Genomic DNA, 9,923 nt, shown 5'->3' with positions numbered 1-9,923 from the left:
TCTATCCATGTAGCTAATTGTGTTGCTGTGCTTCAGCCTTGTAGTTTGTTACTCCCTATATTCCCATACCGCTCCCTATCTTCCTTGGCCCTGCACCTGCTTTCCCAGCAGCTGTAGCTTGTTACAGCCACGGCCTGTTGGCACAACATAATTACTTGGTCTCAGGATTCAAGAATAGCTCAAGGCTACCTTTCTTGTTAACTTCAGCACAATTCTGATTACAGGCCTATTCTAATACCAGGCCTGGATTGTGCAGATCTTCAGAGATTCTAAGTCCACGCTTCTGCAGACATTCTTCTACACAGAAGGAAGCAGGAAGTAGACGGGTGATCCTGCTCGCTCAACCCCTACCCATCCTGCAGCCTCCAAGCCGCTGAGCACTGGGCTTCTTGAAGGGTGGCCATGGGTCTGTGGAGCTGCAGAAGAGGAAGAACTGAGGTGGGCCCGGGCTGAGAGCATCTAGATGGGAGGAACATGGGCACAGCTCTTCTTTCCTAGATGGGGATGGGAAAACACGAGTGGGACTGCCCTTGCTTCCCAGGCACACTTCCCACCCCTGCCCACCTTGGCCTCCAGAGCCTTTCCCACAGATGCTGCAGCTCTCCAGCCATGCAGACTCACATCCAGACGTTAAATGATTTAATGAATACACTGGAAGGACCAGAGCTGGCCCAAGCTGGACTTCAGATGTTGCTCTGCTTGGCAGACAGTCTCCAGTCAATCTCATCAGTACTGCTCAGGTGGATGCCCTTTCCACGGAGCAGAGATCCACGGCTTGTTGCACTGCAGCAAGGGAGAAAAAGCCACCACCAACCAGAAAACATGGACAGGGGCACAACTCTCCCTGTCAGAGAGGAAAAGCGGTGGAAGTTGGCCAGCACAAGCCCCTTAGGAAGGTGCTGAAGGCGTACAGGCCTACATCTGCCCCTTCTGGTCGCGTCCATCAATTACGCACTTCAGCCAAGACAGAAACGCCACCCCCTTCCAACCTGGCAGGAGAGCCCATGGCAGACAGCGAGACAGCAGAGGCATCGCAGGGGAAGGGCGCTCTCAGCCAGAGCAGCTGCCCCGGGCACACCCAGAGCCCAGCGCTGCTCGGCTCCCAGTACTCAGAAGGTTTAGAAAACCACAGGGCTGCTCCTCGGAAACATCCCCATTCCTACACTCATGGATGCTTCCCCTTCCCAGAGCGCTCAGCCCGGAGCAGGCAGAACCACCAGGAGCAGAGCCACAGCTGATGCCAGTGCTGAAGCTTCACCGTGTGGGAAGGCAGCTGCCCACGGACAACACCCACGCCTCTCGGTGTCAGCCAGCAGCCCCCAGCAACGGGAGAGAACCCACCCGCATCGTGTCCGTGCAGGCTTACTTTGCCAAAAAACAAAGATGCTGGAGAGCCTGGTGGCAAAGCTATTGCCATTGGCGTCCCTCACCAAGTGAGACACTTCAAAAGGGGCGCAGGTGCTCACGGGTGGGGCGTGGGCATCTCCACAGCCATTGCCCAGGGCTTTGTGATGCAGGCAGCGCATCATGCCCAGAGGCCAATGTGATGCGGGTCTCCACGGTGACCGTGGGGGTATTTAAGGGGCGAGAGCCCTGGGGTGTCCACTCCCAGAAGAGCGACTCCCTCAGGAGGCAGCATCTCCCCTGGGTGACCATGGCAGGTCAGCGGCAGACGCCGCCAAAGATGCCCACGCATGAGGAGGCGAACACCCGCCCCCAGCACCAGAGCAGGCTGCCCAGGCTGCAGACCCTGCACCAGGTGAGAGATGGGGCAGGACGGGGTGGTGGCGGTGGGACGGGGCCACATGGATCTTTCTTGGTGCTGCGGCTGGGCTTGCCAGCACTGGGGGGGCCGCTGTGCCAATGTAGCCACCTCCATCACCTGACTCGTGCTCTTCCTGCCCACAGGTGGGCCATGGGCAGCCGCAGGCAGCAGCACCTTCCGAATCTTCTTCCCAGAGCAGGGAAGCTGCCAGCAGACCCCGACAGCTTGTCCCATCTCCTCGGGTCTACTGTGGTGAGTGGGATGCAGCCGGCAGGATGCAGAGCTGCAGGCGTGCCCCATGCAGCCCCACAGCCAACACCACAGCTGCACAGGAGACAAACCGGTGCCTTTTGAGGGATTCAGAAAGCAGCATGATGCTGCTGAAAAGGACAAGAAGAGATCAGGTCCGGGCAGCCAGGAGCAGCAAGGCCCCTGCACCTAAGCCCGTGCATGATCCCCATGAACATGGGAGCACCAGTGCTGCTGGCAGGGTGTCTGTGCCAGCTTCCATGGGTACGAGGCATGTGGGGCCAGGGCACCAGGCACGAGCAGTACAGCAAGGCTCCAAAGCACCAGTGGGACGCTACAAGTGCATCCTCATAGGCAAGCCGGTGCGGAGCCAACGGAGGGCCCGTAGGAAGCCTGAGGTTATTTCACATGTGGCAGACTGCTCCAGGAAGGAGGAGGATCTGCAGAAGCTGAAGTCGAGATTCCTGGCCCACAGCCAGCACAGGAGGAGGGGAAGTCCTGCAGGAAGTCCTGCAAGCATGGCAGCCCATGTCCGCGGGAAGCACTGGGCGAAGGCAGAAAGGGCCTTAGTCCCACAAGTGCCAAAGAACCACCCAGGGGCCCTGGCCAAGCTTGATAGCTGGGAAGATATCAGCACCAAAGAACTGTCCCAAGAAGAGGACATCAAGATCCACAGCATCTGGGTCAACCCTTTGTTCCCAGAGCTTTTGGAGGGGTCCTGCCGTCCCAGCAGCTCTGGCACACACGCGGCAGGAGTCACAGCTGGGCACCTGCAGGATGCGTCTGCTGACCCGGCACATTCCACAAACACCGAGCCAGCAGCTGCTGCCCTGGCTGCAGCTGCTGAGGAAGAGGAGCAGCGCTCTCCACTCGCTCCCACAGAACAGGAGGCGGCAAAGGCACCGGCTTCTCTCTTCAGCAAGCAGGGCACAGCAGCACAGACAGGGAGCCAGGCACCTGCCCCACACAGCCCCACAGCCCACACCGTGGCTCTGCAGGACGCAGCTCAGTGGGACGTAAGCGAGGTCCGGCACAAGAGGCCAGCGGAAAAGCAGGACTCAAAAAGCAGCATGATGCTGGTGGAAAGGGCAAGAAGAGATCAGGTCCGGGCAACCAGGAGCAGCAAGGCCCCTGCACCTAAGCCCGTGCATGATCCCCATGAACACGGGAGCACCAGTGCTGCTGGCAGGGTGTCTGTGCCAGCTTCCATGGGTACGAGGCATGTGGGGCCAGGGCACCAGGCACGAGCAGTACAGCAAGGCTCCAAAGCACCAGTGGGACACGACAAGTGCATCCTCATAGGCAAGTCGGTGCGGAGCCAACGGAGGGCCCGTAGGATGCCTGAGGATATGACACATGTGGCAGACTGCTCCAGGAAGGAGGAGGATATGCAGAAGCTGAAGTCTAGATTCCTGGCCCACAGCCAGCACAGGAGGAGGGGAAGTCCTGCAGGAAGTCCTGCAAGCATGGCAGCCCATGTCCGCGGGAAGCACTGGGCGAAGGCAGAAAGGGCCTTAGTCCCACAAGTGCCAAAGAACCACCCAGAGACCCTGTCCAAGCTTGGTTGCTGGGAAGATATCAGCACCAAAGAACTGTCCCAAGAGGAAATCAAGATCCACAGCATCTGGGTCAACCCTTTGTTCCCAGAGCTTTTGGAGGGGTCCTGCCGTCCCAGCAGCTCTGGCACACACGCGGCAGGAGTCACAGCTGGGCACCTGCAGGATGCGTCTCCTGACCAGGCACATTCCACAAACACCGAGCCAGCAGCTGCTGCCCTGGCTGCAGCTGCTGAGGAAGAGGAGCAGCGCTCGCCACTCGCTCCCACAGAACAGGAGGCGGCGAAGGCACCGGCTTCTCTCTTCAGCAAGCAGGGCACAGCAGCACAGACAGGGAGCCAGGCACCTGCCCCACACAGCCCCACAGCCCACACCGTGGCTCTGCAGGACGCAGCTTGGTGGGACATGAGTGATGTCCTGCACGAGCTTGAGGCTGTGATCCAAGAACGCAGCCAGCAGCCGGTGGAACAGCGGCACTCGGCACAAAGCATGGATGCGGCGATGGCAGTAAAACCACGTGCAGCAACTGAGGATAGCGAGTCTACATTGGCTGCAGAGCCTCGGGGAGAGCCCAGCACAGCCTCTCCTGTCCCAGACGAATGCCAGGATGGAGAACACATGGCTTCTCCCATGTCTGGAGACCCTCCAGGAGAGGCTAGTGCAGCCATCGTCTCCCCGGCAGCACACGATCATGAAGGGGCTTTTTTGTTGCCTGAAAATGCTGTGGACAACACCGCCACACCACACCTTGCCCCAGCAGCAGAGAACGGAGACAATGAGACAGCTTGTCCCCTGCCTTGGGAGCCTTGGCACCAGGTGAGCCAGGGGTGCGTGGCCAGCACCGAGCATCCCCAGGTACCGGAGGCAGGCGCGGCGCCCGGGGCATGTGTGGCAGGGACATGGCTGGTGGACATCCTCTCCATCTCCTCCCCACCACCACCACCCCCCCGGCCCCCGCCCCCGCCTTTAGTCTTGCTCTCCCCATGCAGGCGACCTCCCAGCACAGAGGCGACATGCGGCCCTCCTCTGGCTGCAGGACCGTAAGCCCAGCCAACCCGACACCTAACACTGCCAAGCCTACCACGAAACCCCATCCCCAAGCGCCGGTTTCTCCCCGCATCCAGTGACGGATGCTTAGCTCTCCCTTTGTTGTTCCTGTTTTTATAGGAGGCGCCAGGGGTCTTGGCCAAGGAGGACGACAAGTGGGAAGACAGCCTGGAGCTCTTCCAGGACCCCCACGCTGATCCCCCGGAGGGCCAGGCAGCCTCCGAGCAGAGTGGTAACACATCGCCCTGCTCCGGCTCCAGGGATGAGCCCGAGGATGAGCCAGGTACGTCCGAGTCGAGCGCTGCCTCGGCCAGGGCAGGCCCGGTCCGGCTGTCCCGGCGCCCTGCACCCAGGCCAGGGCGGCAGGACTGCGTGCAGAGGGGCTGGCCGTTCCCTGGACACCCCTCCCTGGGGAAAGCCCTCGGTGGTGGGGAGCAGGCAGGACCTTGCCCATTACCTGCCCAGCCCCTTGCCTACAGCTCTCCTTCTTCCACAGGCATCGCCGCCCTGCCGCACACCCCAGCTCGACGGCGACGGCCCTCCCTCTTCCGCAGGGTGCTCAGGGCTCTGCGCAGGGCTTTCTCCTGTACCTGCATCACGGCACAGCGAGAGCAGCAGCGCCCTGCTGCCAGCGGGGCCCATGAAGGTGCCGGCTGCCCCTGAGCCCGTGCTGCATGCGGAAGGTGCAGCGCAGGGAGGCACTGGAGGGATGGCTGCCGGGACTGCGCCCCACGCATTCAGCTGCCCTGAGGACATCGTGGCGCCAGCCTCTGCTGGGCCCTGCATGCTTTCTGAGGCCAATAAAAGCTGACCATTTTCCCCCAGGGCTCATGTGTGCCTGCTCCACCCTGGCAGAAAGACCCGTGCAGGCAAGGCCCACGCCAGCAGGCAGAGCTGGAGAGCCGCTGTGCTCCCTCTTCTCCACGCTGAGCAGAGCCTGTGCCCTCGGCCTCTGCCCATGCCGCTGGCATTCCAGCTCCCAACCAGATGGGGCCTCCGCTGGCCTCGCCCCACGGGGCCCGTGTCTGCCCGGACTCGCGCAGCCGCAGCCCGCACCCAGTGCCCGGGCACGCACTGCCCTGTGCCCATGGCACAGAGGAACCCCTTCCCCGCAGTGCCGCCTGTGCCCTCGCTAGCGCAGCCCGGGCTGCGGAACTGCCCTTGCTGCCCGGGCACGCCGCACGCCCCTGCCCACCTTGGCCTCTGGGGCCTTTCCCACAGGCACTGCTGCTCTCCAGCCACCCGGCCACAGCCACAGCCCCTGGGCAGGGGGCATCAGCCCATCCCCGAGCCGCTGCTCAGCACCTGCCTTTGCTGGACTTCCTGGGGCCCGCAGCAGCCCATGCTTCTGGCCTGGCCAACTCCCTCCCGAGAGCTGCCAAGCCTCCACCACTGCCACTGCCACCCGCAGTGCGGGGGCCTCCCCTACCCCTGCTGTCATTGTGATTCCTCACACGCTCCACTGTGGCGACGCAAGGCGAGACGGACATAAAAACACTGTATCTACGTGGCTGGGTTCAGACAAAATGGCCAGAATGGCCTTTATTATCTGTACAGATTGCTTATATATCTTAGATAGTACATGTGTCAGACCCTGATAGGCTTGCTGTCGTCCTCCTCTTGCTTGCTCTTTGCTCTTGCTGTAGGTGCCCGTTTGCTGCGGTTCTAAGCTCCGGTTCTACACATCCTGTTCACATACTTGTCATTTTTGTGACTGTCTTAAAGGAACACGACTTTAAGACAAGTCTTTAAAGTCAACTAACTCATCTGCAGTCGCGCTGCAGACCCCAAAAAATCCCCCTTTTTGGTTTTGAACAGCTAGTACCAGGTTTGCTGTGTGCTGCAGGGTCCTTTGCAAACACAATGGCAAACAAGGCAATAGCAAACAATCAATCCTGCCAGTCGAGTGAATCGATGCCAAAAGCCCGGCATTTTCTCAGATTTTGGTAACATGTTGCTGCAATGGGGCGCCTACAATCAATGCAGCACATGCCACCAAAATACTCTCAGCCATGTCCCTGAGTCAACAACAAAAAGTCAATAGTTGCTCTGTTTTGTAAAACTGCGTGTTGTACTCGGGGCAAATCATCAGCTAACAATCCCAGAACACTAGAGGTTTGACTCACATTCTTAACTACCTAACAAAGAAGGTGATTTAACTCTTTTAATGCTTTCCCTGCTGCTGCTCCGGGTAAGCGAAGAGCTGCTGCAATATGTTCCCATCGGTTCCATAAATCAACTACGTCATTACACGCTTCATCTAAAGCTATATGGCGTTTAAGCGCATTATGCTTATCAACATGTTCACGGGTTGATTTATGCGGGTGTCATGGTCCCATCATGGCCTCCTACTACATTAGCATCTACAGAAAAACAACTGTCGGCATTCAAAGTGCCAACAATATCAACTTCTTGCGGTTTAACGTTATACAGAGGTAACCGATTATCCCAAATATCGGAAGGCTTTCAGTAAGGTCCTTCATTCCCCAAAGTCTTTGTCAAAATCGTACGTTTGCTTTTACGCAATGATGTCTGTTAACACACGTTGCAAGTTTTGAGGAAGGCCACATCGATCAGACATGTGTGGAAAGGTTGACTGCCTTGCACCACAGACACACCAAACCAGGACGGGTTCAGTTGCTGTGCTAAGGAGACCGCACATTAGCTGTTGGGTTGACTGGCGGCAGCGGTGCTCCCACGATCCGGCACGCTAAGCTCAGGCCGCACACAGCCAGCAGGTATCCATCGCGGACCTTCATCTGTAGAAACACAAGCATAACCTCTCCCCCAGGTTAACAATCCATGCGGTCCTGACGAATGCCTTTGTGTACAAGGTACAAGGGTCTTTCAGGCGTACTAAGACGCCTTTGTGCTTTTGCTGCTTAGCACCAATTGACACAAAGTGCCGCACAATGGGAGGCACCGCACGGTCGGCAGAGATTTTCAAAAAGATCAAAACGTAGCGTGCTTTCTCTAAACGTGCCTCTGGGGTCATTCCCTTCATTCCTCCTCCCTGTTTTTCAAGCAGGCGTTTGAGAGTACCATTCACGCGTTCAACGATGGCTTGGCCCGGGAGGAATGGGGAAGAGCAAATTTGGGGGAGATCCCTCACAGGGAAAGGAACTGACTGAACGGACTTAGAGCTATAGGCAGGTCCATTGTCCGTTTTGATCGCAAGGGGGACGCCGAGCACAGACAAAGCACGTTGCCAGGGCCGAATGACCTCACGAGTGGTCTCACCTGTGCGGGCAGGAGCAATCATTGCAGAAGAATATGTATCTGTTGTAACATGGACATGTTTTTGTCTGCCAAACTCGTTGTAATGAGTTACATCTGTTTGCCAAAGCGGTAAAGCTTGAAGGCCTCTAGGATTAACTCCATAATCGGGCACGGAGGTAACATTTTGACAGTCTGCACAGGCTGCAACAGTACTGCCTGCAGCAGCCTGAGAGAGACCCTTTTGACCAAACTGATGATACAAGGATCGCCAATTCTGATGATAAAATTGGTGGGCTAACACAGCCTGCTGGTGGACATCAGGAACAGGCACCAACAGAGCCACAGAAACCAGAGCATCAACTCTAGCATTGCCTTCAATTACAAAACCGGGTAGGGAAGCATGGCTGTTAACATGCGTAACATAAAATGGAGAATGGCGTTTCCGAATCTCTTCCCAAACTAAAGTCAAAAGTGCAAAAAGCTTGGGATTGTTGACATGGCCAAGGACAGCCATCTCTAACTTGGGAAGGAGGGCTGCCACACAGGCTGAATCAGTAACGAGATTAAGAGGGCCTGGGAAGGATTGAAATGCCAAGGCCGCAGCCCGCAACCCTACAGCTTGCGGGCATCCTTCCCGATACACAATTTGGGAATGCCATTGCCCATTCTGTTTGCAAGCAACTACGGCTTTCCCCGTTTTTTCCAGACCCGTCTGCAAATACTGTGCCACCTTTGACTGGTCGTCTCTGACTCAGTTGCCGTGGCTGCAAAGTTAGATCTACAGTCATTTTCAAAAGTGGGTGAGGTGGATGATGGTACTGAACTTGCCCTTGAATATTGGCAAGAGCCACTTGGAGGGCAGTAGAGTTTGACAGCGCCCATTCAAAAGAGAATTGTTGTACGGGGCTAATCACAGCTGACGCATCAACTCCAGTCCACTCTAAACATCACTTTGGGATTTTTATGATCAAATCGGCAACAAGTTTGTACCATCCAACAGCGGTTTTCTTAGGCTGCAAAGGCAGAACCAACCACTCAAGCACATGCAGTGGATCTTCCCAAGCCTGGTTCCACTGGGCCAGCATAGCATAAGGAGAAGACTGGTCCATTAAAATAAAACCACTTAAAGGAAGCGTGATATCTACACGCCACACATGTCGTGCAGAGATCAACTGTTTGACTTCTTTCACAAGTGCCAAGGCTGCAGGTGTTAAATGCCTTGGGGCTAAAAGATCTGTGTCTCCTTTTAAAAGTTGCCAAAAAGGTTGCCTTTGTTCATTAGTAAGGCCTAAATAATAAGGCTGTAGCCAATTCGGCATTCCTGCAAGCTTTTGGACATCGCTCAAGGCCTTTACGTCCAGTTTCAATTTGATAGGTTGTGGAGACACAGTTCTCTTCAGCACATTCATGCCCAGATATTTCCAGGGCCCTTGCCTCTGAACTTCTTCAGGAGCTACAGTCAATCCAAACTCTGCTAAACTGTGCCTGGCATCCTTCTCAACTGTCTCCAGCAGCTCTTTTGACGGTGCTGCTAGCAAAATGTCATCCGTGTAATGATAACAGTAAACATCTTGGTATTTGTCTCTCACTGAGCTCAGGGCTTGGGCTACAAACCATTGACAAATGGTTGGCAGGTTTCTCATGCCTTGAGGCAGCACGGTCCAGTGGTAGCTTTTTGTGGGCTCAGAGCTACTTCTAGTTGGTACTGTAAGGGCCAACTTGGCTTTGTCTTTTGGATCTAAAGGAATGGTAAGAAAACAATCTTTCAGATCAGTAACTAAAATGTCTCACTCCACTGGTGTCACGGTGGCAGACGGCAATCCTGGCTGCAAGGCCCCCATAGAGGCCGTCACTGCATTGACTTTACGCAGGTCACGCAACAATCGCCATTTACCTGATTTCTTTTTTACCACAAATACAGGGGTCTTCCACGGCCTATGGGATTCTTCAGCCTGGCCCGCGTCTAATTGCTCCTTGACTAATCCATGCAGGGCACACAGCTTTTCCTGGGGCAGGGGCCACTGATCTACCCATACTGGTTTATCGGTTAACCAAGTGAGACCAAGGCTAGGCTGTTTCGCTCCCTG

Source organism: Falco cherrug, chromosome 15 (assembly GCF_023634085.1).
Source record: "Falco cherrug isolate bFalChe1 chromosome 15, bFalChe1.pri, whole genome shotgun sequence".
NCBI lineage: Eukaryota > Metazoa > Chordata > Aves > Falconiformes > Falconidae > Falco > Falco cherrug.
This window is presented reverse-complemented; position numbering follows the sequence as displayed.